This window comes from Camelus bactrianus, chromosome 17 (genome assembly GCF_048773025.1).
Source record: "Camelus bactrianus isolate YW-2024 breed Bactrian camel chromosome 17, ASM4877302v1, whole genome shotgun sequence".
In the NCBI taxonomy this organism is placed as follows: Eukaryota; Metazoa; Chordata; class Mammalia; order Artiodactyla; family Camelidae; genus Camelus; species Camelus bactrianus.
The window spans coordinates 21834995-21862333 of record NC_133555.1 but is presented as its reverse complement, the minus strand read 5'-3'; the positions used below and the strand labels follow the sequence as shown (position 1 = coordinate 21862333).

At 39.0% G+C, this 27339-nt stretch overlaps 1 long non-coding RNA gene across 14 annotated transcripts in view; it reads left to right on the top strand.

Moving 5' to 3' along the window:
* The window catches only part of LOC123615963 (uncharacterized), a 330500-nt gene extending 303370 nt beyond the window's left edge, over window positions 1-27130 (top strand). For 5 of the 14 annotated variants that reach the window (XR_012499917.1, XR_012499910.1, XR_012499915.1 and 2 more), the window contains one exon: window positions 2348-27130. This is a non-coding gene — a long non-coding RNA (uncharacterized LOC123615963). The other 9 variants (XR_006723794.2, XR_006723798.2, XR_006723795.2 and 6 more) reach the window with 9 other exon arrangements.
* The last annotated feature ends 209 nt before the right edge of the window (window positions 27131-27339 follow it).

Here is a 27339-nt window from a genome sequence, read left to right as displayed (position 1 = left end):
GCCCACAGTGTGATGGGGAGACAGATACATGAAAGGACTAAAGGACGAATGAGAGATAACCAAGGAAGGAGATGCAGGAAGAATGATTTCGGCAAAGGAAACAGTGACTGCAAGGCTTCCAGGTGAGAGAACAGAGTGGATTCCATGAAGGAAAGATGCTTGCTACAGCTGGACTGTGACCTCCCAACATATTGTCCTTCAATGCCTCAGGTTGGTCAAGTGTATGATTTCTATTAGACTTTCTGCAAATTTCTCTCATATCACTAGTGCTTTCACAGACCTCTACAGATTTATAGAACGCCAAGAGAGAATAAGAAAGAGCTTTGGTCCAAAAAAAGTCTAAGCTAAGTCCTCAATTCCACAGCTGAGTATCTATACAACCTTGGGCTGGACACATGTCCTCTTCAAGCCTCAACTTTGACATCTACAAACAGAAGACTAATACTTACCTTGCTGAGTAGTTGTGACCATTAAACACAGTGATGATTTGGTTAAACACCTAAAAGGCACTCTGACATGCAATAGGTACTCATTAACTCACAACCATTAGCCATCACTGAGAGCTTAAATTGTAAATTTCAAACTAGCCAACACTGATAAAGAGACTGTGGTTAAAAACCAGGTACATCAAATTTAGAATTTTCCGCGTTGGAGACCAAAAGCCCTCATTAATAATAATCATACAATGATAATACTGCTACTATTGAGTACTTACTCTGGACCAGACACCAGGGGAAGCATTTCTCTTAAGTTCTTGTTTAGCTCTTAGAACAGTCCAAGGAGGTCATTTGTATTTCATGAAACGTTGCTCTCATTTTCTACAAAAGAAAGAGAAAAGTTCATGAACTCAAATATATTTTGACATTTTGAATTAAACAAAGTTAAACAGGTTATTTCCTTCAGAACTTCTCAGGGACAATAGACATTATCAAATCCAACAGAGGAAACCAGTCGAAAGGGTTTTCCAAATGTATTTGACCATTAAATCCCCCTTTTTGGTTGGATGGATATTAAAATACCTTTGAACCATATTTTGTAAAAGACTAAAATAAGAATTATCAGCTCCATTTTGTACCTGAGAAAACCGAGCTCAGAGAAGTTAAGAAACATGCTTGATGTCACACAATTAGGAAGTAAAACGGGCCATTATTTGAAACCACATCTTTCTAACGCCCAAAACCACACTCTTGGCTACAGGACAATGCTTTTCAACACTGCCCCAAGTCTTAGAAACTGTTTAGGCTGCAAAAACCTTGGCTGTTCTCTGTTAAGCTCTGACAATCGTCTTCTAGAAAAAGACCAAAGAAAAACTTACGGTATCAAGTCAGGAGTCAGAGTCTGAGAGAATGGCCATCACCCCCTTTGCTAGGAAAAGGCCAAAAGGATCCTGGGACAACTTTTTTCTTGCTGCGGAGAAGTGCTGAGCCCTGGACACAGAGCTCAGCTGGACACCTACCTTATTGCTTCCCACTGTACCCCAGGCTGTCTCCCTCAAGCCTCAGAGCCCACGCCACACCTAAGGGCGCAGTTCTTCTCCACATCTCTTTACCATTTTACTGGTACTTAGTGACAGCTCACACCTGGTTGTTTCCTCGGCAAAGGCAGTGGCAGCCCACCACTGAGCATATTGCTAAATTAAATAACTCACTCAGCCCAAACCTAATAATCCCTCCGCAAAGCTCAGAGAATATGAAAAAGAATTACCCCATCCAGTTCCCTTGGCATTATGGGAACAGGAGAGACTTTCATCTACTCTAGCAGTCCATATGTTTGAAGGTCAAACAACACCTGGGTATTTCTTTGAAATAAACTAATTGAGCCCGGATGATTTAGAGTCAGTCTTGCTGAAAGGCTCATTGGATCACCCATGGTAAAGCAAGACCTGCTTTTGAAAACTGTGGATCCACCAACCCCAGCTTTGTCAAATGGCAATGAATATCTGATGCTGTTCGAAGATTAAGACCTGGACCAAATGGACTCAGGAGAAAAAGAAAGGACTGCTTTCAAACTGCTAAGAAAAGGCGTCTTGGCCCCAGGTGTTCAGGAGGTAAAGACATCAGGGCCAGCCAAAGGAAAATCAGGCAGAGGGCCTGAAAAGGAATAGTTCCTAACCACTAAGTGTGCATATAAAGCACTTGGGAAACATGTTAACAATGCAGTCTTCCCAGCTGGCCTTTGCCTTTTGTTCTCCTTGTAGCTGGTTTTCATGGAAATCTTATTTGTAAGAATAACAGACTTAACACAGAGACCAAGGTGACGCAGAGTGGGAGAAAAACATCAGCTTCACCTACTTGGTTTCAGTCACATGCCAGCACATACACCAACTGGTGGCTTGGTTTGTGCACAGGCAGCCTCTACCTGAGAGTCCAAGGTGGGCCTAGAGATGAAAATCCCCCTCCCCGTGAAAGGTAAGCCGCCCTAGTTCACACACACGTGGGACCTTGTACCTCTCCACAGCATTTACTGCCATTGTGGTGAAATATTTCTTTACTGGACTTGGACTGTTAACATCTTTTTCCCCATGAGAAGGTCAGTTCTATAAGGAACACACCCATCTTGGTCACCACATCTCCAGAACCTAGGTCGGGACATTTAGATGCTCCCTAATTATTTGCCGAGGAAATAAATGAATGGCATTAGAAACAAATTACAAGGCATATCAGAATGCCCTGGAGCAAATATTTTGGGAGATGAATAGTTTTGGGGGAAAAAAAAAAACCAAGACATTTCACAGGCATGGATTTTCATCTTAAAATTTAAAAATGTATATTCTTGTCCAGAACTATACTGTTCAGTTTTAGCTACACTCAGTCATTATGACTAAGGGAGATTTTGGAAACTGGAAGAGTAACAACAACAGCGGAGTCATAACAATAATGATGGTCAGAGCTCACATTTATCAAGGACTTGTGTGCCTGGCCCTATGCTAGTTTTTGTCCATGTATTACCTCATTTACTTATTATTATCCCCATTTTAGAAAATGAGAGGAATGGGAGCTGACCATGAGAATTCTAGTCTGTCTGTGCTCTCAAACAGCATGCAGAATCTGAAAGGAAAAAGTTCATTGATTTGTACATTCATTCATTCAATAAATATCTAAGTATGGGCTCTATCCGAGTACCACACACTGCAGACAACAGCAAGCAAAAACAGATAATGTCTCAATTCTTTTGAAGTTCATAGTCTAGTGGGGAGACAGAGGTTAACCAATAACCAGACAAATAAGAAAGAAAGAAAAAACCTGTTTTAAGTGCTATGAAGGAGCAGGATATGGTATTAGGAGGAATTAGTTGTTGTCAGCTTTCTTGAGTTAAGACCTGAAGGAAGAGTAGGCATTAAACAGGGAAGGAGGAGAGAGAACAGCTTTCAAAAAAAGAGTGGAGAGCTGTTCAAAGGCCCTGTGGTAGAAAGAAACATGGTGCAAAAGGGGGAATGAAAAAAAGCTATAGAGGCTGAATGGTGACAGCAAGAGGCCAAATATAGCAGGACAGTAGGTAGCCTGCAGATCAGTGGTTTTCAAATCTGAGCATACACATCAGAGTCACCTAGAGGACTTATAAAACACAATCTGCTGGATTCTTCCTGAGAGCTCCCCATTCATTAGATTTGGGGTTGAGTCCAAGACTTTGCATTTCAGAACACACAATGGGGTGATGCTGATGTGTTCTGAGACAACACTTTTGAAAACTACTGCCTTAAGACTATACAGCACCTGGTGGGCCAGGAGATGGATTTTTTTGATTCTGTCCTAAGGAGAATAAAAAATTACTGAAGTATTTTAAGCATGAAGGTGATATGACTCAATTTATCTTTTGAAAAATAAAAAGTCACTCTAGTTGCAGGGTGGAGAAGACTACATAGGGAGACAAGGAAGGATGCAAGTAGACCAGTCAGAAGGTATGCTGCAGTCGTTCAGGAAGGAGATAACTGTGGCTTTGACCAGAGTGATGACAGTGGAGATAGAGAAGCAGATGGATTTGAGAGAGATTTAGGAGGCTGAAATCTGTAGGACTTGGCCGTGAATAGGACAGTTATGGGAGAGGATAGTTCCTTGGCTTTTGCTTGAGCGATGAGACAGACAGTGGTACCATTCTCTGAGAGGCCCTGGACGAGGACCATGCCTGGAGGAGAAGATGATGAGCTCAGTCTTGGACTTGCTGGGTGTGAGGTACCTTTGAGGCATTCAAAAGATGGCAAGTAGACAGCTAATTTATGGGTCTGGAGTTAAGTGATGAGATCAAGACTGGAGATAAAAATTGTGAGTCATTTGAGTATACGTGTGATATGAAACCATGGGGATGGATGCAATCACCAGGGAGAGAAATTAGAATAAGAAGAGCAGAGGGCCTAGGACCTCCAAAATTCACAGGCTAGGTAGAAGGTGAGCCAATAAAGGAGAGAGACAAGAAGTAATGGGACTAAAATCAAAGAGAATTGTGCCCTGAAGCCAAGGGAAGGGAGGCAACAGTAGGCAATAAGTGCTTCTCAGAAGTCAGGTAAGATGAGGAATGTCGACTGGATTTAACAATATGGAGCTGACTACGATGAGAGCTAATATGGTGAAGGGAGAGAGGAGAGATAGGGAGGTAAGTTTTTGCTGAAGTTGGGAGGACAGTGTTTCATCCCCAACCTTCATTTGGTTTTATTTTCAATCTTCTCCCTCTTCAGTGATAGCCCAATCCTGTTACTCCCCCTCCTCATTTACTGCCAAATGAATCAAGAACTTACTCTTTCCCTTTGTACCTCTCATTTATCCTTCCTACCACTTCAATTTGATGTCTAGTCTCACTCCATCTTTATTAAGTGCCATATCCATTTGTTATTTGTTATACTAACCAATTGAATAGTTGCAAAAATTCACCTACTCTTTAACAAAAATGATTCTACTTTTTTTTCATTAAAGGTGATCTCAAGAATGCTAGGCTCTAGGTTCTGTTTTTATTTCTCTCATTGGCCAATTACCTTTGGAGAAGGGACAATCATGGGAACATCTGCTGACTAGGCAGTGGAAGGTAAAAGCAATGGAAAGCCAAAGATGACAAAAGTCCTTTACTTACACGAGGAGTCTATCTGAATGTCAATAGAGGGGAAGTGAATTTTTTTTTCTGGCCCAAATCACTCCCTATTCAACAGCAAACTTCAGGTTTGGGATTCAGAGCCAGCTAGATTAGGACATAAAGCTTAGTTCTACAACTTCCCAGTGTAACCTTGGACGAGATGCTCAGTCTCTCTGAGACTCATTTTTTATTCATGGATAAAATAGTCACAAGGATAGATATGTTAAAATACGACTGTAAAGGATTAACTGTTGGGCACAGTGCCTTAATGTTAAACAATTAACACAGTATAATAGTGACTGTAGTGGGCCGAGCAAACACCTAGAAGGACGAAAAGCAACCCTGCAACATGGAATTGTTTTCCAAAACTTATCCTTAAATCCCAAGTATTTATTTGGGCTTTTCTACACTAGTCCCTTTAAAGAACATTTAAATCCATTACACTTTTAAATTCATTCACTTTGGACTGTGCCTTTTTGAATCAATACTGTACTCTTCCAAAAAAAAAAAAAAAGGGCATGCTGAAGTTGCTTTGTAAAATAAAATACTCCCAAGTTTTTAGTGTTTAGCTTCTATGTAAATAAAAAGAAAAAATGAGGTGGGTTATAAAACAAGGGAAAAAATAGATGAATGGAACAGGTTAGTTTTGTTCTGGATATGCAGATAAAACAAATACAAGGAAAAAAAAACAAAACATGGCTGAACACCTTTCCCTAAGGGGAAAAAAAAAGCAGAACAGACAATGAAAATATATCTCATCCATTCATTCATCCAACAAATCAATTTTAAACTTTCTTATTAAGAAGTCCTGGACTAGGATCAAAACTAAAAGAATCAGACTTTGTTGTTGTTTTTATACTTCCATCCTGCCAGGTACAGCCTGACTCATTGTTTAAAGAAGAAGAATCAACAGATCAGATGCCAAAGAGAAAAGAAGAGGTGTGATATATGCATGGATTTTCTGCAGTTTGGTACATGGTAACCATAGTATTACTGCATCAAGATTTCCACATAAAGTTCATTATCCATCTATTGCCAAGTTAATGGCAACAGAAATGTTACTCAGAAAAACTCCATCCATTAGCATCACTAATCGACTCATGAGAAAAATAAGTCATAATGATGATGATAATGATGTTAGCCTTTACCATTCATATTTTAAAGCAGTGTACACCCATTTACCTGTGTTATCTCCTTTACGCTAGTAAAAACCTCATGAAAGGGGAAATATTTTCATCCTGGCTTTATAGACAAGGAAACTGATGCTAGGATGGGTTAAGAAATTTGTCTGAGGTCACAAAGTTTAAGTGGCAGAACTGAAACCTAACAGCATGTGCTCTATAGCCTAACTCCCTGTGTTTTTTTTTATACTTTGCTTGTTTTGTGTGTCTTATGAGGGGGAGGTAATTAGGTTTATTCATTTATTTATCTTTGGAGGAGGCAATGGGCATTGAACCCAGGACCTCGTGCATGTTAAGCACATGCTATACCACTTGAGCTATACCCTCCCCCTCAACTTCCCCTTTTAAATTAACTTGTTCTTGGGTCCAAAACAAAAAAACACTCTACTTCTGAATTTTAAAGTGCTCCATCTTTATTTACCCTGTCCACTGAGTCTTTGAAGGTCATAATGGTCCCCACAAATCAAGTGTGAAACTACTTTTTTTTTTTTTTTGAGCTTTTCTGCAAAGCAGCATGGGCACTCAACTCATTCTTCATCTTCCAAAAGTCTTCCCTACCATCTCCTCAAGCAGGGCAGCCCCATTGAATTGACCCTTGAGAACTTTCTGCAAATTAATCATTCTGAATCCTGAAGCTCAGCAAAATGTTTCCCATTCTAACCAGAGTGCAGCAACTATTTCTGGCACCCAAAGAATGCTTTCCCTGGCTACCATGAAGACCTGTGAGACTAGCCGAAAGGAAATGGCAGAACTGTTCTTAACTGTGAGGTCATCTAGAGCTGGTGGCCCTCCGACGTAAGGAAAAAGGATATTTTTCCTTGGGTAAGATTTTCTAGCCATAAACTTGTTTTATTGTACCCATTGTTTTATCAACGACAGTATCATCTCCCTGAGGACCTTTTTGCTTTTGGTCTTCCATGAGTCATTTGGAATTTTCACTGAGACTCAACCCTAGTTAGCTAAGCATCAGATTCCTGCACTCTTTGGGGGTTTACTTTTTAAATATAAGATCTAATCATTTCATGCCAAGAGCCTGTAGGTTTTGTGAAGTTCCTGAAGTCCAGTAAAAGCACAAAGATTCTACTTTTCATTCAGTGTAAGTTGTTATATATTTAAACCAAGGCTATTCTTGGTTTACATTTGAATAAAGTTTTGAAGCATTTATTATATGCCCACCTCTGCGCTAAAAGGTCACATATACTATTGCTTTTATCAAAATACGATTTTATTTTACAAGAACTCTAGGGCGTGGGAAGTATTACTATTATTATTACTCTCACTTTACTGTTGAGAATGTGCTTAAATAACTTGCTCAAAATGTTGACAATTTCTGAAGTGGAGTGATGGGTACATGAGAGTTTATTGTACTATTTACTCTAATTTTACTCATGTTTAAATTTTGTCTATAATACAGTGTCATTGCTGTTGCTTTTACATTAACATCCCAAAGGCACCCAGTTCACGAGAAGAGCCTGTGGTTTCAAATCCCAGTGTATTAGCCTGCAAAGTCCAGGCTCCATAAACATGACCACACTGTTGACTACTGCCCACTTGAAAATGTTAGTCAATGTCTGCGTGATACCAAAACAACTTCCTAGAAAACCCAAACCCAAGTTTGGGTCAGCCCATTTGATATACTCTGCAGTAGACAGCCATCCTAAAAAGATTCTTGGATTGAAATTCCTGAGTGTATTACATGACAAAAAGCATTTCTTATGTGAAAATGGCTGAGTGTTTTTTCAGAGCAAGCAAAGCCACATTCTTACCATGAATAAGCTATATTTGTTTATTTGTTTATGTACTCATTTATTTATTTAGCATACCATTTGTGGTATAAACAGCCCCTTCTTTTTGGGTGTTGGGAACCCATGAACAGCAAATACGGTATCTGGCCGCAATTCTAGCATAAAATGAGCACCACATTTGCTATTTCCTGGTTATTTATCTCTCGAGATACATACTTCTGATCCCAAATAATGACCAGGGGATATTTAAGATGGGGTCTAGACTATCCTTTTACTAAACACCTAACAGCAATACACAGCTCATGTTTCCATAACCAAGTGCTATTGATTTCATGGCTTCATTCTTTTGTTTTTAAGGTGGCCTGTAAAAATGTATTTGTTTCCTAATGGACAGTGATAAGTTTATTTTCTCCTGTAGAATCTTACAAGCCCCTGTGATACATGCCGTCATCCTCAGATATGGGGAAACCAGGCTTAGGACTGACCCTGACACCAATTTTCCAATAACATTTATGAACAACTTATAGCCGCAACTGTTAGATACATCCCCGTGACTTGTCATTTCATTATGTCCTTGAGAAAACATGCGATTTCTTCCTCGTGCCAGAGTTTGGTTTAAGTGGACCTCAGACTTGCCTGAGGGATAGTTTCTGGAGAAGCAAGGAGTTCTGGGAAGCATCAACCATCTGTCAGGGGTGGGAGAAGCATTACTTAGTTTGTAAAAAGAAGAAAAAGAAGCTCTGTGGAGCTTAAGAACATAAACTGGGGGAAAAAAAAAAAGAGGAGGGGGGCTGTTGGGTTGCGTTCTTTCCTTATCAGCAAAATGGCTTATTCAGATAAATCTTCTCCGTGGAAACCCCTCTGATGCTGTGGTTTCTGAACATGAGGAAAACATTTTGAACCACTGAAAATGCTGATAAGGCAGTAATACAACAGCCATTTTCTTGGCCAAATCTGTTATTCCATAAAGATGTGTATCATATATAAGTTATTTAAATACCACAAAACATACTGAAAGGCCTATCTATCTCTTGTTAAAATAGGTGACTGAAAATTGATATATCCGAGCAAAATATTATCATGGCACTAGGGAGGTAAGATCAAAAGCTGAACAAAGGTTCACCTCTTCTCCAAACCCATCCCAGCCCTCGCCCCCATCACTGAATTAAAGCAAACATGTCTTTGTAATTCTCTGGCTTGATGTCTTGATCCAGGAGTTTTTATGCTTATCAAACCCTACATCCCCTTTCTATTACAAATATTTGATAACATAACCAACCTACACACACAAAACTTGAAAAATATTACATGATGACTTCACTATAATATAGAGGAAAAACAAAGAAAATCAATTTATAATAAATTAACACATTTTAAAATATAAGTGCTCAGGCATGATTACACTAAAAGACATACTGATGCTTCATCCCCTTATATCAAAGCATTTTGAACTGAAGAAAAGTTAAGAGTACTTGTAGGACGTATCCAATCTTTCTCTTTCCATTTGACATTTTGAAATGAGAACTAAACAAGTATATTCACATATGCATGCACAGAATTACCATGAGTGTGACAGCTACAAACTCAAACTGATACTCAAACGCAAATTTTCCTAAGTTGTATTGTCATTAGTGACAAGATTTTTTGAAATGGTGAACTAAAAATCTCTGAAGGTAATAAACTATAATCTACCCTCTGTAGCTGCATTCCTGGAAAATAAAATAATATTAAACCATTATCTATCATCTTTTTTAGTCTAGGTTCTATGTAGGGTAATCATATGCAGGTTTTGAAATCAAATACACATCCAGCAGAATTTCTGAAAGTCATACAGGACTCAGGAAAATTTCTAATTTTATGTGACTACCTTGTACATTACAGGATGCCAACCACTCCCAAACTCAACCCACTAAATGCCAGTCGCATCCCCTCAATTGTGACAACATAAATTATCCCCACAAAATTCGGAAAAGCCTCCTAGTGGTTGTGCTCCTCTTGAGAATCAGTATCTAATGGAAACATCAATGCTTTCCTGCACAACTCGTACTGTGGTTCCTACCAGGGATGCATTCTTCTCACTTTCTTCCAGTTCATTCATTTTAGAGCTCAGTAAATTCAGTCCCACACCTTTGACCTGGACTGCCACTAGCTCTTCTAGCTGGACAGACCTCTGCTACTTCTGAATTCCCATTACATGGATTATTTCTGGGGTTCACATCAACAAGTAGGTATCTACTAGCCCATGCTGATATTTGAAAGTTATGTGAACATGTCTTATCCCTCCAAATCAACTGTAAATTTCTTAAAAGCTAGCTTTGCAGTATTTCTATTAACAAAGTTCTGTAGAGGCACCTTGGACTAACGTTGAGTTAATAAAGCTAAATGTCTGGGGAAGTGGATTTAATACTTTTTGGACTTAATGAAAATGTAAATTTAGAACAAAGCAGGTTATAACTCAAACTTCCAAGTTATTATATCACAGAATATTATTCCTACAGTACAAATTCACTCTGATCCCAAGTCACAGTGCCTGGCACTCTTAATTATATCCATTTTGAACTTGTAACTCTCAGAAATCAATCCATCTACTTTCTCTAAACCAGTACATCTCACACTGTCGTCTCTATATACTACTTGTATCACAATCAACTGAAGATACTTGTTAGAAAACAAACAAACAACAAACAAAAAACCAATATTGGGTACTGTCCCCTGGAATCTACACTTTGAGAAACACTGTTCTATATAACATACCTCAATTGAGTTAATTTTATTCCTTCATTTTGAAACCATTACCCATGTTTCTTGAATGTGAGTAGGACTTTCACATTAAATAGGGACTCCAGTCAAAATGGTAAAGCAGCCTCTAAATCCAACCTTAAAATCCTACAGATTGTAAATTTCACAAAAGCCAAGGTCAAGAAGAGGAATCATTTTGGCAGTTGATTTTTAGTGATACTGTCTCATTTATTTCAAAGTGTCAGCATTTGGTGCCTACGCACTATTTCATCAATATTTTGCCTATGTGATGCATCATTCTGCTGGCCAAAATCTGTTTCCATTCCAGATAAACTCAAATACATATATTTAAAAAATTAATTCATGTCATATTATGAAAAACTACATGGAACCAAACTGGATAACCTAGAGGAGATGGACAAGTTTCTAGAAACATACAGTCCACCAAGACTGAATCAAGAAGAAACTGACCACTTGAACAAATCGATCACTAGAAATGAAATGGAAATAGCAATTAAAAAACCTCCCTACAAATAAAAGTCCAGGACCGGATGGCTTCACCGGGGAATTCTACCAAACATACAAAGAAGAACTCATGCCAGTCCTTTTCAAACTATTCCAGAAGACTGAAAAGGAGGGAATACTCCCAAACTCATTCTATGAAGCCACCATCACCCTGATACCAAAACCAGGCAAAGACACTACCAAAAAAGAGAATTACAGGCCAAAATCACTGATGAACATAGATGCCAAAATCCTCACCAAAATATTAGCAAATAGAATCCAACAACACATAAAAAAGATTATACATCATGACCAAGTGGGGTTCATCCCAGGGACATAAGGGTGGTTCAACATATGCAAATCAATCAATGTAATACATCACATCAACAAGAGAAAGGACAAAAAAACCCCACATGATCATCTCAATAGATGCAGAGAAAGCATTTAATAAAATTCAACACCCATTTATGATAAAAACTCTCACCAAAATGGGTATACAGGGGACATATCTCAACATAGTAAAAGCTATATATGACAAACCTACAGCCAGCATAGTACTCAACGGTGAAAAACTCAAAAGGTTCCTACTAAAATCTCGGACAAGACAAGGATGCCCACTATCACCACTCCTATTCAACATAGTCTTGGAAGTCCTAGCCACAGCAATCAGGCAAGAGAGAGAAATAAAAGGGATCCAAATTGGAAAAGAAGAGGTAAAAGTGTCACTATATGCCAACAACATGTTACTATATATAGAAAACCCTCAAAGGTCCACACAAAAACTACTAAAGCTGATCAAAGAATTCATTAAGGGAGCAGGTTACAAGATTAATGTTCAAAAATCAGTTACATTTCTTTACACTAACAATGAATCAACAGAAAAAGAAAGTAAAGAAACAATCCCCTTTAAAATAGCACCCAAAGTAATAAAATACCTAGGAATAAACCTAACCAAGGAGGTGAAATAATTATACACAGAGAACTATAAACCACTGATGAAGGAAATTAAAGAAGACTTTAAAAAATAGAAAGATATCCCATGCTCTTGGATTGGAAGAATCAATATTGTTAAAATGGTCACATTGCCCAAGGCAATCTACTGATTTCATGTAATCCCTATCAAATTACCCAGGACATATTTCACAGAACTAGAACAAACCATAATAAAATTTATATGGAACCATCAAAGACCTAGAATTGCCAAAGCATTACTGAAGAGAAAGGAAGAGGCTGGAGGAGTAACTCTCCCAGACTTCAGACAATACTACAGAGCTACAGTCATCAAGACAGCATGGTATTGGTACCAAAACAGACATATAGACCAATGGAACAGAATAGAGAGCCCAGAAATGAACCCACAAACTTTTGGTCAACTGATCTTTGACAAAGGAGGCAAGAAAATACAATGGAATAAAGACAGTCTCTTCACCAAATGGTGTTGGGAAAACTGGACAGCAGCATGTAAAGCAATGAAGCTAGAACACTCCCTTACACCATACACAAAAATCAACTCAAAATGGATTAAAGACTTATTAAACATAAGACAAGATACAATAAACCACCTAGAAGAAAATATAGGCAAAACATTATCTGACATGCATCTCAAAAATGTTCTCCTAGAACAGTCAACTCAAGCAATAGAAATAAAAGCAAGAATAAAAAAATGGGACCTAGTGAAACTTACAAGCTTCTGCACAGCAAAGGAAACTATAAGTAAAACAAAACGACAACCTACGGAATGGGAAAAAAAATTTTGCAGATGAAACCGACAAAGGCTTGATCTCCAGAATATATAAGCAGCTCATACAACTCAATAAAAAACAACCAAACAACCCAATCCAAAAATGGGCAGAAGACGTAAACAAGCAATTCTCCAAGGAAGACATACAAATGATCAATAGGCACATGAAAAAATGCTCAAGATCACTAATTATCAGAGAAATGCAAATCAAAACTGCAGTGAGGTATCACCTCACACCAGTCAGAATGGCCATCATTCAAAAATCCACAAATGACAAATGCTGGAGAGGCTGTGGAGGAAAGGGACCCCTCCTACACTGCTGGTGGGAATGCAGTTTGGTGCAGCCACTGTGGAAAACAGTGTGGAGATTCTTCAAAAGACTAGGAATAGACTTACCATATGACCCAGGAATCCCACTCCTGGGCATCTATCCAGAAGGAACCCTACTTCAAAAAGACACCTGCACCCCAATGTTCATAGCAGCACTATTACAATAGCCAAGACATGGAAACAGTTTAAATGTCCATCAACAGATGATTGGATAAAGAAGAGGTGGTACATTTATACAATGGAATACTACTCAGCCATAAAAACCGACAACATAATGCCATTTGCAGCAACATGGATGCTCCTGGAGAATGTCATTCTAAGTGAAATAAGCCAGAAAGAGAAGGGAAAATACCACATGAGATCGCTCATATGTGGAATCTAAAACAAACAAACAAACAAAAAAGCAAAGCATAAATACAAAACAGAAACAGACTCATAGACATAGAATACAAACTTGAGGTTGCCAAGGGGGCGGAGGGTGGGAAGGGACAGACTGGGATTTTAAAATTGTAGACTAGATAAACAAGATTATACTGTATAGCACAGGGAAATATATACAAGATCTTATGGTAGCTCAGAGAAAAAAATGTGACAATGAATATATGTATGTTCCTGTATAACTGAAAAATTGTGCTCTACACTGGAATTTGACACAACATTGTAAAATGATCATAAATCAATAAAAAATGTTAAAAAAATTAATTCATGTCAAAAATCCTTCAGAAGACAATTTCCTCGGGGGAAAGGTCAAGAGTGGGTAATTCCCTGTAAAGCATTTCTTGTGCTGGATTTGAGACTCCAGTAGGGCAATGACTGTCTATCCTGTTTACTCCTTTTCCCCTTTCCTTGCCTGGCACATACAGGAAAATTCGTAAGAATGAATGAATGAAGCATTCATATATAAATATATGAACTGGAACACTCAACATTAATGATAAGGAACAACTTCCTTCTTTTGATAAATATTTATTTGTACATTTCCAACTGGGTGGATTTAGCTCCATGAAGCCACCGCTATTGCTCAGAAGAAGTTAACCTCCTGATAATCACAACAGCTACATTTACAGAACATTTAATCTGGGTTGAATGTTTCACAGATGCCATCTTATATCTTTCTTTCAGATAGTATCTTTCACAGATACTAATCATTATAGCAATCTTAAAGAGGCAAGCATCCCTCCTCCCATTTCGCAGATGAGAGAATTAAATCTTAGAAAAATGAAGTATCTTTCCACTTCTAACCAGAAGCAGCAGAATTCCACCCCAGATATGTGTGCATCCAAAGCCTGTGCTCTTAAACACGCCACCCTTCTATTCTGAGTTGGGGTGACAGGAGATGTGGGTACAATCAAACACGATGACCAGAGAGCCGGAGATCATAGAGGCAAATGATACAAAGTGTCAAGGAGCTAATTACAACTGTATGAGGGACGTGTTCAGAGCCAGAAGTGAGGAGAGAAGGCAGCAATAGAGATGTAGGGGTTGAGGTCACTCTTGGAAGGTGAGTGCTACGTGTCAAATAAAAGAGCCACTCTGAGGGTGGAGGCTGGAGAGGAGGCATCTCTGTGGCCCCTAAGCACACAGGTGGGGGTGGAAACTGCTGAGAAGGAAACAGTCGTATACATGACTGAGCAGCTTGTAGGCGATGCAGCTGGAAGCAAACTACATGAGGCAAGCCCACACAGCGCCCTGCACCCAGGCCTCATGAGTGTCCTGCAAACAACTTGCTTGCATCTCCTGCAGGCCTATGGCCTCTGTTTTCTAGCTCAGCCAGCCACACCCTGTGAGTCACGGTCCCTCATATCTGCTCCTGGCCAGCTGTCTGCAAGGATCCAAAAGGAGGGCAGATGAAAGACGAAATTACCTCTCTGGGTTTCAGCACAAGCTGAGCCAAATGTAATCATTGATAGGGAAACCTCTGGAATTCAGGCTCACTTTGGAGAGTCACCACGAAGTGGATTACAGCTCCAGAGAGCTTATGTGACCCACCTCAGCACCACGGGCAAGAACAAGTGGATCTGAGGCCATGATTAACAGGACTACCCTCTAGGTGGGCCATGGAACACTCGCCTGGTGGTCCTTGGCCCTTCCCTGAGTCTACAGAGCTGGTGAGGCCATTGTTTCTCCCTCCCTCCTTCCCATGAAAACATGGCCTGAAGCCGCCCTTGTCAGGCCTGGTGGTTTGAGGAGCAGGAGGAGACTCAATGCATGTATCATGAATGTGTAGGAGTGTGTGCATTCTGTCAAGCTCTGTGCAACATCGTGAACCCTTGCTCCCCAGAAGTGACACTTGGCCTCTCGTAAGTATCTTATGATCAAATTTAATGCTACATGCATAGGGGAAAGGCACCATACCCATATGTCAAGCCCAGTACTAGCGATTTCATATGGAACCATCTGGTGTAGTTAAGCTCACAACGCACCTAGGAGGCCAGCATTAGGATCATCCCCATTTACAGATGAGAGAACTGAGGCAGAGCAAGGATACACATGTTCAGTCCTGCTACAACACTTGTTTGTTCCAACATAACTGATCCATTAGGGGACAATTTGAATTTGTGATGTTCATGTTTGCTTATGCTTAACTCTCACAGCAAAAAACACAGGGTAAAGGCAGAAACCACACTTGGCTGAACTGGGCTGCCGGGAAACATGCAAAACGCACACCTACACAGACCTCACACATCCACCATTCACCTCAATTCACTGCAGGTGTGATGAGCCACAATCCATTCACATCTGGAACTACAACTTTCTGCCCCATCTCAGAGACCCCCGCTTCTACCACCTCACGACTGCTTAAGAGCTGCAACCCTTCCAAAGCCCATTTCCACCAGTAAACTCCTGATCTGCGTCAAGGCAGAAGTGCAGTATTCATTGTATTTATGTATTTCCCAGTTATTTAACAAATGTAAACTGCCTACTATTTATTAGATTCCCATTTGTTTTTAAATGTACCCGTGACAAGTTTCTGCATTATGGCCCTAGCCTCAACGTTCCCCATAAGCTCTGATTTTTTTTTTACCCAATTTTGCAAAGCACCATGATTTTTAGGAACACACAAGTTGTGTTATAGTACAACTATATGAAACTTGGCCCAAGGTCACATGGCTAAGAATGGCCCAGCAGAGACTCAGACACAATTTGCTCAGGGCCCTAGCCTAGCTTCTTGACCCCTGTATTTTTCTGCTTTGACATTCATGATCTCTTCTAATCTTCACAGAGTCCTTAAGAGGATCTCATACATAATTCCCATTTTATAATGGAAGTAATTGAGATTCAGAAAGTAACTTGCCCAAGGAAACCTTGCTCCAAGTTGACCATACGGGGTAACTGAAATTCACACTCAGGTCTGTTTTTCTCTAAGTACTTACCCAGGTCAGGATTCCAGCAGTCTGTATAACTGGTAAGAGTTTGTGGGGAAGGGGTAATACCCCAAGTCTCCCCAAGACTTTACTGATAATTCACTAATTGAACTCTCTTTGACTTGGTAAAGAACAGGTCCTCAACATTTGGAGCCATAATCTGAACTATTTATTTATTAGTTCACTTTTTGGTTGTTTTTTGTTGTTGTTCATTCATTTGTATTTATTTGAGTGGTATAACATTTCCTCTGTCTGGAATGTTCTAATTGCAATACCTAACCCTTAGGTCTTACCATAAACACCACTCCCAGAGCTGCCTTCCATAGTGTATGCCCCACCAGACCAGCCAGGAGGATCCTTTATTAAAAGCATCCTTGTCGAGCCTTCCCAGTACCTACTACTAGCAAAGATGGCATGATTTGTGAAGAGTTCTTTGTTCATCTTCTCCCAGGTGATGTTGAGCTGACCATGTTTGTCTTTCTTTTTATGTGCATCCCCAGAATCCAGGGTTATACTTGAAACATAGTAGGTGCTCAGTAAATACTTGACTGTTTTACTAATGACCTTGGACCCGTCACTGACATAAAAGAAGCCCAGAGTACAGAGAACATCTTCAACCTAGACAGGTGCCTCTTGAACAAATAATGTTTTAAAGGTTATTGAAATTCTTGGGCTGGAAGGATATATCCCTGCAGCGTGTGCACAGAAGGGCTGTAAAGAAAAAGAAGCTGATAGACAGAAAGCTGATCCACAACAGCATCTATAAACGGACCATGAAATCATCAGGTTCCTTGGTCTTTTATTTGTTTCTGGATGGAATCCCAGGCAGGGAAGATAACCTTCGCCTCAGAACAATGTGGCACATCATATGTAAATGTAACGAGAGGATGAATTATTCCAGTGTCATTATGCCCATGATTTATGGAGAGTCATTATCTGCTAAAAGTGCAGGCTGAAAGAATATTGATTTCACTTTTACCGAGACAGCCATTTAAAACTTTTTAAAGACAGCAAATGATTGTTTAAAAGACCAACTTCAAAAAGGCCAGTTTCAGACCATTTGCCAGGGAGGAGTGGGAGGAAACAGAAATGGTGATGCAGCCACTTTAAGAGCCAGTTGGACCAAGTGAGGTCCTCTTGCTCTGTATTCTCCTGGAACACCTTGTACCTTCCCTTCGTAGCACTTGGCTACAAGCAGGATTTTATACCAAATTCTGCTTCAGCACCACTTCCAGGTTCAAAGCTGAATTTTTTTTTTTTTCTGAGCAAATAAGTTTCTTGATCCTTTTCACCCAACTTATTTTGAAATCCAGAAGCAGCAGGTTGATGCTATTTTGTAGGAGTGGAGGGAAGTTTTCCTTTCTCCTTTAAATGAAATGACACAATTTTCTAAATCAAATACTATCATATAGCGAGTAAATTATACTTCCTCCTGAATACAGGTAGAGCGTACTGGTGAATTTTTTTAAAGGAGGGAATAATAATACGGAACAAGATAATAGATCTGGGTCTATGCTAATTGGAAGAAATAATTTCTTGTATTCTGTATCATCTCATACTCTGGCTTGGATTTTTTAACAGGACTGCATCAAGTCTGTGGATCAATTTGGGGAGCAGTGTCATCTTAATAATATTAAGTCTCCCAGCCCATGAATATGGAATGACTTCCAATTCATTTATGTCTTCTTTAATTTCTTTCAGCAACGCTTTGTAGTTTTCAGAGTATAACTTTGGTACTACTTTGATAAATTTATTCCTAAGACTTTTACTCTTTTTGATGCTAATGTAAATGGAATTCATATCTTAATGTCATTTTCGGTGTCCCTTGCTGTTGTATAGAAATACAATTGATTTTTGTATATTGATCTGTGTCCTATAAACTTATTGAACTCATTTATTAGTCTTAATATATTTTTTAGTTCTTTAGACTTTTCTACATAGATCATGTCATCTGCAAACAGAGATAGCTTTACTTTTCATTTTCAATTTGGATGCCTTTTATTTATTTTTCTTGCCTAATTTCCTGACTAACTCCTTACGTATAATGTTGAATTAAAGTGGCAAAAAGGAACATTCTCATCTTGTTCCTGATCATAGGGGGAAAGTTTTCAGTTTTTCTTCTTTAAGTATAGTGTTAGCCATGGGTTTTTGTTGGAGGCCCTTAATCAAGTGGAGGAAACTCCCTTTTATTCCTAGTTTATTGAATGTTTTTGTCATAAAAAGCATTAGATTTTAATGCTTTTTCTGCACCTACTAAGATGATTACATGTTTTTTTGTCCTTGGTTCTATTGATATAGTACATTATATTAATATTTTTGGATAGTAAACCAAATGTGTGTTCCTGGGATAAATCCCACTTTGTCATGGTGTATACTCCTCTTTTTTACTCTGCTGGATTCAATTTACTAGTATTTTGTTGAGAATTTTGTATCTCTATTCATAAGAGATATTGGCTGCAGTTTTCTTGTGATTGTCAGCTTTTGCCATCAGGGTAATAATGGATTCACAGATTGAGTTGGGGAATGTTTTCTTTTCTCCTTTTTGGGGAAAACAGTTGGAAAGAATTGGTATTAATTCTTTAAATTTCTGCTAGAATTCATCAGTGAAATCATCTGGTTGTAGGCTTTTATTTGTGTTTTTACTTACTAATTCAATCTCTTGTTATAGGTCTAATCAGAATGCCTATTTCTTCTTGAGTCAGGTTTGGGATGTGGTTTTCTTTCTAGGAATTTATTCATTTCATCTGGGTTATCTAATTTGTTGGCATATAGTCATTCATAATATTCTTTCATAATCATTTTCATAATTTCTTTCATAATATCCCCTCTTTCATTCATTATTTAGTAGTTAGTGTTCTCTCTCTTTTCTCCCTTTTCTCTTGATCAGACTTGACAAAGGCTTATCAATTTTGTTTTTTTTTTTTCTATCACACTTGGGCATATGCGTTGTCACCCTGGGATGACAGTGTTTTTAGCAGGGTTCTTTGTCTCTTTACCTAATCTTTCTGTTAAGCTGCCTGTTGGTATCACACCCAGCTGTTTGACTCCACTAATTGCTGACTAATTGCTCTATTTTTGATTTTGGAAATGTCATAGAGCATAAATTACTCCATGTCCCTGAGAAATAAACTCAGGCCCCTTTGTACCTTCCTTTGGAGGAATATGGGTTCCTACTGAGTTTTTACCAACAGCACAGCTTTGGGCTGCAGCAAAACCTAATCCTAACTGATACACCAGACTAGTTTCTTGATTCAATGACTCGTGGTCACCCAACTCCACCCTTCGTAGATGAGGAAATTGAGACACAGGGAATGGAAATAACTTGTCCAAAGTCACTTCCACTATAAAGAGTGGACACAGAAGCCAGGCTTCCTAACTCCATGTCATCTTTCCTCTATCACTTCACGTGAATTCAAGAAAGGCTTCCTCATGGTAATATTTTCCCAAGTGAAACTTGAACACAAGTTAAAGCTACTAGGGCAGCTTGACTACAACAATGGCTGGAGGCCTTCACTTCTCCCTGACTCAGTGCCCTCTGCAATGTGACTTTACAGCCTCTCTTTTGCAAAGGCAGAGTCCATTTTCTTACTGCTTGAATGTGGGCTGGCACTGCAATTTTCTTTGGTCCATAAAATATGGTGGAAGGGAGGTTCCAGATCCCATTGAGGCCCCACTAGGCCATACAGCTTCTGTGTCCTCTTGGAACCTTGAAACCTGAGAACAAGCTTAGCATAGCCTATTGGAAGATAAAAGACATGTGGCCCAGTCGATGCATTACCCCGAGACAAAAGCCAGAGATGTGAGCGAGGCCATCCTAGACCAGCCAGCCCCAGCCAACCTGCCAACTGGCCAGGAACACGTAAGCAAGCCAGCCACTATCAGCCAAATCCCACCCAGACCAGCAGAACTGCCCAGCTGACTCACAGACCCTCAAGTAATAATAATGATTAAGCCTCTGAATTTTGAAGAGTTTGTTACACTACAATAGCTCATTGATAAAGCTACCCAAAAGAATAGCATCAAAATGTATTACACGTATAAAATTTAAACCATCTGTGGATTACAGGCAATTCTGAATTGTCTTTACTTTTGGCCTCATCTAAATGTGATATGGGGAGGAGGAGCCAAGATGGCAGGGTAGAGAGACTCACAGCTTGCCCTCTCCCACAAATACACCAAAAATTACATCTACAAACCCACTGAATCACACAGAACACCTATTGAACTCTGGCAGAGTGTCTCTTGTTTCAAAATAGAGGAGGATTTCTCACAAAATCTGATAAACAACAAGTTTATCCTGTATAGCATAGGGAACTATATTCAATATCTTGTAGTAATTTATGGTTAAAAAGAACATGAAAATGAATATATGTATGTTCTTATATGACTGAAGTACTATGCTGTACATCAGAAATTGACACATTTGTAAACTGACTATACTGCAATGAAAATGTATTAAATGATATGCATACACTAGTGGTATGCAAGATAATTTTAAAATAACATGAATAAGCCTTTAAAATTTTAATAGATATGTAGATTAATGTATATTATAAAACACTGGTTTTCCATCAACAATAGTCATATAAAGTTTTGCCTTAATTAAACTTTTACAACAAAAAAATTCTCAGTTTAAGGATACTAAATAAATGGTGGTTTAGTTGGTAAGCAGAACAGTAAAATCTGTGAATCTAGGAAATAAATGCCTGGAGTTTGGGAAACATTGCGGGAAGGCGGGTGACCTGAAGTTGGCTGTGGCATTTCACGCTTAGCCAAGGTGCCTTACCTAAGCAGTCTGCAATCTTTGGAGAATACGGGCCTGAAAAAATTTACACTCTAAGTGTGGGACAACAAAGCTGGTGGGAGTTGATGTGATGAAGAAAACAATTTTGTCAGATAATTCAGTTTTGCAGACCCAGGCTTATATCTGTATGTGGTGAGTATGTGTACAGACATACGTTACTCAGTGTTTACACAGGGTCTTATCTGAGGATCTCATTACTCTTCATACGCTTTAATTAAACCTCACAATACCCTTGATAAAACAGCTATTATTTTAGATGGGTAAATTGAGATACTCTTAATCAAGGCTCCTCAAACTGATGAGGCAATCTGCCTAAGGACAAGCAGGAAATGATTATCTAAGCTGCACAGAGAAGATGCTAGTCTTTCTCTTAGGTTCCGACTCTAACCACTTTCCTGCAGAGCCTGAGGGAGGAGAAAATTACCTTTTTCTAATTACTTCTTAGAGTAGTATGAGGCTGTCTCTCACCCTGGATCTTACTCATATTAACGTAAGGAAGAACAGTTGGCTTGTCTTTTTTTGTTTTTGTTTTTGTCACTAATAAATAAGCTCCTTATTCCTTCCTACAGAGAGTAACCCAAACAAAGGCCTTTATAGATGTTTTCTGCACTGATCTACCTGCTGCATTAAAGCAGACATCAAGGCTCTGCTTTAGGGAGCATTTTAATCCCTTATCTTAAAATGCTTTGTCAGGATAAACAAGCTCCAAGCTGTGCCTGTTCTCCAACAGGGGCAATGATCCATGGCCAAGCACTATCTTTGGCTCATTTAGACTTCCTGGAACCACGAGTTCAAATCCCACCAGGTCAGCTTAGGCCTTCATCCTCCCAAATTAGATAAACAGAGCAGAAGGCAGTTTACCACACTGGATTTCTTGACTAAGGCTTTGGAAAGTAAGGGTCTAATTTAAAGGTCTGGGGACAGGGTTTTAAGAAAACTTGTTGACTTAACCTTGGATCACTAGATCAAAGCTCAATGATGATAGGTAAGCACCTCTTTAAAAGGCTAATAATATTTTCTTTTGGAAATTTTTGCCAGATTTTTTTAAATAGAAGCTAATCATGAATGTTGTCCGAGATATCAGATTATTATTTTTTGTTTACCTTGCAATGAAACACACACCACACATACACACACACACTTGAATTGTTCTTACTACACATCATCTACTTACATCTTTTGTTAGATGCTCCTACTGGCCTAAAACTAGTGACTCACAGAGGCTCATACGAAACAGTCACTAGATGTCAATGGGAATGTTGGGAGGAAGATGGTTCTGATTATGATACTTCATTTCGCTTTCACTGATTTTGGAGACGTCTCTTAACTCGTCTGTATCTTAGTTCCCTCAAAACAAACTACGGATGATAATCACTGCCCATCTCTCACAGCAACTGTAACCAGAAAGTATGTGAAAGCATTTTACAACCTATGGAGAAGTATGAAGCTATAAAGGGTTAGTTATTTATGTAATGATTCTTAGGTTGTACATTCATCATTTACATGTTAATGCATGCTATCAAAGGCCACCTGAAAAAAAAAAAAAAGTGCTACTCCTAAATGATTCAAACTCTTCCTCTGGTGTTTTATTCAGTGCACTACTTTGGTTGTGAGTAACAGAAACCTCAACTTAGAGTTGAAATCTTTATATAAATAGAGAAGTCTTAAATAGAAAAGGAAAGTGATTGGCTTGTGGCAGGACCAGATTCAGTGGTCAACATGATATAGTTGAGATAATGGAATTATTATTAATTTTTGCAATGTGTGTTAACAGCAGTGTAGTCATGTTTTTGAGAATTCCTTATCTGCTAAAGATACAACCTAGAGTACTCGTGGAGAAAGGAAATGATGTCTAAGATTTGCTTTAAAATACTCCAGCAAGAGAGGGGAAGGGTATAGTTAGTGGCAGAGTATGTACTTAGCATGCACAGGGTTCTGGGTTCTATCCCCAGTACCTCCATTAAAATCGATAAATCAATAAATCCAATTACCCCCCCAAATAAATTAAAAGTAATTAATTAATTTTAAAAACACTCCAGCAAGAAAAAACAGAGGAAAGAAATGTTGGGGACAAGGAGGACTGAATCACTAAAGTGTTGATAATTGCTAAACGTGTACACTGAGCAAAAGCCAGAGTGACATAAATCACAGCAATTTTTTTTTTCGAACCAACTCCTAGAGTAACGGAAATAAAAGCAAAAATAAACAAATGAGACCTAAATAAACTTAAAAGCTTTTGCACAGCTAAGGATACCATCAACAAAACGAAAAGACAACCTAGAGAATGGGAGAAAATATTTGCAAATGATGAGACCAACAAGGGACTACTTTCCAAAATATACAAACAGCTCGTACACCTTAATATCAAAAAAAAAAAAAGCAACCCAATTCAAAAATGTGCAGAAGACCTAAATAGACACCTCTCCAAAGAAGACATTCAGATGGCCAATAAGCATGTGAAAAGATGTTCAACATTGCTAATTGTGAGAGAAATGCAAATCAAAACTACAATGAGATATCACCTCATACCAGTCAGATGGCCATCATTAAAAAGTCCACAAATGACAAATGCTGGAGAGGGCGTGGAGAAAAACGAACCCTCCTACACTGTTGGTGGGATTGTAAATTGGTGCAGCCACTATGAAGGAAAATACAGAGGTTCCTTAAAAAACTAAAAATAAATTTACCATATGATCCAGCAATCTCACTCCTCATCATATATCCAGAGAAAACTATGATTCAAAAAGACACAAACACCCTAGTGTTCACAGCAGCACTATTTCCAATAGTCAAGACATGGAAACAACTTAAATATCCATCGACAGATGACTGGATAAAGAAGTTGTGAGAGATATATATATACATACACACACAATGAAATACTACTCAACCATAAAAAAGAATAAAATAATGCCATTTGCAGCAAGGTAGATGGACCTGGAGATCATCATTCTAAGTGAAGTAAGCCAGAAAGGGAAAGAAAAAAACACTATGTGATATCACTTATATGTGGAAACTAAAAAAAAGACTTAAGTGAACTTATAAAACAGAAACAGACTCACAGACATAGAGAACAAACTTATGGTTGCCAAGGGGTAATGGTGTTAGGAAGAGATAAATTGAGAGTTCGAAATTTGCACCTCTTGGGGAGTGATGGAAATGTATTTTGATTGTGGTGGTGGTTTCACAGGTGTATACATTTATCAAAATTCTTCAAATTGTACATCTGAAATATGTAGAGTTTACTGTACGAAATTATACACAATAAAGTTGTTTAAAAAAAAAAAACCAGAGTGGGGAGTCCATTATTCTTATTTCTCTACTTTCATAGTATATTTGAAAATATTCATAATACTAAGTTAAAATATACTATTTTTAAATGGCACCACAAAGTACCAGGCATCATCCTCAGCTCTGTCTTCCTCACGTGACTCTGTCCTCTCTGAGTTGAGCTCTCTCCTTTGATGATAAATATGGAACTCTTGGGGCTGGCACTGTTCTTATAACTAAAGATCCTTGAGAAAAGATGGCGCCATTTTCCCCACCGGCTTCAGCAAAATTTCCAGAAGAGTCTAACTGGGGTGACTTAGACCACATGTCCATCTCTGAACTAATCATGGTGGCCTCAGGGCAGAAGTGTTCTGATGTGTTAGTCAAGAGAAGGAAAGGCAGGATAGTGCAGCGGTTACATCCGACTAGATGACCCAAGTTCGTACGTTGTCCCTCACCATGGTTGGGCAAGTTACTTAACTTCTCTGGACCTCAGTTTGCTCATCTGTAAAATAAGGATGTTAATAAAAGTACCTATCTCATGTTGTCATTGTGAAGATTAAGTTAATATACATCAAATGATCTGAAGTGCGTAGAACATAGTGAGTCCATTAATATTAAATAAATAAAAATAAATCATTATCTGCTAATCCTGGTAGCTGTAAAGTAAGAGTCATTCGTATCAGAAACATGTGGAATGGATTACCAAGCATAAAAGGAAGGTTAGTTTCCAGGAGATGGGAATATGAGAAAGCATGCTAGCCAGATAGAAAACTCGACATATTGTAGACACTCCACCAAGATAATGTGTGTACCCAGTTAGGTAGAAAATCTTTCCTTCAAAGATAATTGAAAGATAAACTTTGTTCTAGATCTGGCAAATGACCTGATCTCAAATTCCAAATTAGAAAGATATAAATAAGGTCACTTTCCTAGATGTTAATTTAAAACCTCTCCTAGGAATATTCATTTACATGCAGATAGAGCTGTCATTAATGTTAGTCTTATCTATTATTAAAGTCGGCTTGGTAGGATTTTAATTTAACATCCTACTGGCTATTGACCACTGACAAATGGAAACTGAAACTTCAGGTCTTCTGAAAAGTCCTTTAATTCAGGTATTTCATTAATTCCAACACTTTTGCACCATCTGCTGAGAACCCCATCCTAAGTTTCGGGCATATAAAGGTGGGAACTGCATCATTCATCTTTTTTCTGATTTTAACATATCTAAGAGAGCGAAAGTATTCATTTATTCAAGAAGTATTAATTGGCTCTATGCCTGGCTCCATGGATGCAATGATAAATGAGTGAAATGCAGCCTGTGCCTTCAGGGATCATACATTTAGTCAACAAAAAAGGACTTATTAAAATGTACTAAGAGTCCAGCAGGATGACTGTTAAGCTAGAAGAATTCTAGAGAGAGATGAGGGCATCTCTCTTATTCCAGGAATCCGGAATACTCTCCTGTGGAAAAACAGTTGTGGAAATCTGAAGGAACAGATCCGGGTAAATGGTTAGAGGAAACTCACTCCAGGCAGAAGGAAGACATCTATGAGACGAGCTTGAGGACAGAGGGGACCTGAAAACACCCCTCTGCAGTAACACTGTACAGTTTGGAAAGGAGACTGGCCAAAAACATTCTACAAGCTTCCTATGAACAAACTAGTATTTTACCAGGTCAGTCATGGGACACTACTTGGATACATCCCATGATGTAAGGGGCTCTGTCTTTCTCACCAAGCCTGGAACATTTAGGCACGATCTAGATGGGCTGGCCATGAGAATGCACCTCTCAGATCTCCTACTACAGGCAGCACAGCTGGTCATGGGTCTGGGTCGTAGGAGGGCTTTGATCTATCAGCTCATTGCACTGAGGCCATTCTTCCCCTTGGCTCCTGGCCAGTGACTGAGCACAGCAGCGATACTAAGGCAGAGCTGTTCCTGGAAGAAGGAAGCTCTTCTCATGGGTAACTAGGGCTCAAGGATTCCCCATGAGCTGAAGGGCACTGCGGTCTAGCCTATTCCTACACAGGCTTCCTTCCTTCTCTCTCCTCAGAGTCAGACCTGCATGCAGTCTAATGGCTTTTCCCACCTCCTCCAGCTACTTTCCCATTTTCCATCACAGGCATTTCCCCCAGTAAAGTGTTTTCACACCTCATCCTGTCTTGGAGTCTGCTTTTCAGAGGATCCAAACTAATGCTGCAGGCAACCATCTATGTATCTCATCCTGTAAAGGAAGATGGCACCATCAGTTATAAATACTTTTTACTGTTGGCCAGCTAGCATAGACATGGAATCCTGAAGGATATTTGATGAGTTCTTTCCTTAAGTAGAAGAAATATTCATGGATCAGGTTGTGGAGGGTTTGTAACTCAAGAGATAGGGAGAGAGAGAGGGAGAGATATGAGAAAGGGGAAGGGAGGGAATGAGAGGAAGGCAGGAGGGGAGGGAAAGGGAGAGAAAGAATAGAGAGACAAAAGATGAGGAGTGGGAGGAAGGGAGAGGGGAGAGGAACTTAAAAACAGGAGAGGTCTGTGGAGGAGGGGGAAGGAAAAATATAATGCTCATTATTAATTCTGTTGCAATGATAATCTCTAGT